This window comes from Cynoglossus semilaevis, chromosome 7 (genome assembly GCF_000523025.1).
Source record: "Cynoglossus semilaevis isolate Cse_v1.0 chromosome 7, Cse_v1.0, whole genome shotgun sequence".
Classification (NCBI taxonomy): Eukaryota; Metazoa; Chordata; class Actinopteri; order Pleuronectiformes; family Cynoglossidae; genus Cynoglossus; species Cynoglossus semilaevis.
Window position 1 is genome coordinate 495,177 of NC_024313.1, and position 1,937 is coordinate 497,113.

Below are 1,937 nucleotides of genomic sequence, written 5' to 3' on the forward strand. Positions count from 1 at the left end.
CCAATTTAATGTTTGAAAAAAGTAATAGGAATATATTGTGTGGGCAGAGTTATGTGTCACATATGTTCATGTCTTCAGGTATTCTCAAAACACATTATCTTTCAGCTGACTTGGATGTTTAGCTATTGTTTATGCATTGTTGTAACTGCTGATGTAAAATAAACCAATGAAAAACCCTTGCCTACAAACAAAAGTAAAAGTGTTTATAAAGAGTTGGTGAGGTGGTATTTGGATTTACACAAAATACAAAACACAAAAAAGGGGAAAAAATAGCTCTAATCCAAAAATACTTTGGACTCCATCCAGTTGCCCTCGATGTAATTCTGTTGTTGGATGGTAAGAAATATCTAATATCTAATTAATAAATCAGATTATACCAATGCAAAACTCTTTGTGTCAGAATTTGATTTGGCCCAACGTAAAGTACTGATACTAAAGTACTAATGTAATGTAATATAGTCAAAGCATTAGAACAGACTCATGGAAGCGGTTAAGTGAGTACAAACCTATGGCCTGCAATTTGTCTCCAGTGATTTGGCACGGTTTTTGTGCCAGATGCTCTTTCTGACACTACCCTCCCCATCGGGGACGGGAGTTAGGCCAAAGGACGAATGAAGCGTGGATATATGCTGTATGACAGGTTATAACACTTACTAAGGACTGCTTTGCCACTTGAATGAAAACAGAAGGACCGAACACTTGTCTACAAATATGCTTTTCGAAAATGAATTGTAAATGCTACATGGATATGTTAAATGTACCGTTGATTAGTTAAAGTAAAGTCAATTTTCTTTTTCTTCTGTCACATGTAGAAGAAAAAGACAAGGAAGAGCCAGTCTTAATGGTCATTTGAATTTTACTAAGAAAAAGACAAGGAAGAGTCAGTCTTAATGGTCATTTGAATTTTACTTTAGGTTTTTTGGTGTTTTATCTGGCCTTTCTGTGTGATCATCGGGGTGAAAATACAAACACAAAAACAACATATTTGGGACTAGCCAATATGCTACCAAAACATAGCTAATCATACCTGACAAATGACCACTGTATTGAACAAGAGCAACTAAACAAAGTGTGTATAAGCTTTAGTAGCTACATAGCATAAAATAAGTTTTTTATGTTTTGTTGGTCCGATATTGGTCAGAATTTTAGGACTGAACACCCGAAAAAAAAAAAACCCAACTATCTATCCGATACGATACCTAAGCCCGAATGTTCAACTTAAGTTTGCACGACATGTCATAAACAAGGATTTCAAGGAGAATTTCTGTTGCTAGTTTGTTCAAATATGAGCACATTCCTTTATGTTAACTCATTTAATTTCTGGCAGTGGAAATAAATGACTTGGTCTTAGAAGCTTAAACGTTTCTACAAGAGTAAATACCGGCCAGATTTGTCAGTGAACCAAGCATGCTCACATTTATGTCAGCTGGTTACAATTTGTTTGAGAACAAGTGTAGAGTCTTTTTCTTGGATTTACTTAATCTCTTACTTAATTTCGTGTCCGTGATTCCCCCTACTGCACATTTTCATTGCAGTCTAGATTCGAAAACCCCTTCTTAGAGTTTATCCTCTCTGTAACATCCTTGTTCTCTTTCACCCCGTCTTGGGTGATTCTGAAGTTGCCCCTTATCTCCAATAAATCCGTGCAACCTGTTGCACTTCCGTGACAGGCCTAACCCTAAGTAATGCAACTGTTGAAGTTAGAAGTTTGTAAAACAGACTCTTTCAGTAACAGGGTCTCCACAGTCACAGACTGATTTGTATTGGCATAGTGCCGAGGATCGAGGGCACAGCTGTGCCAGGATTCTTTTTGTTTGTTTAGTCTTTGTGTTTTTGTTTTTTTTTTCCGCTGTGACATTTTTCGGTTTCTTTTCATTTTCAATCAAGTTGTAAATTAAGCATTAAACATTTTTGAACGGTACAAAAATGAAATACAA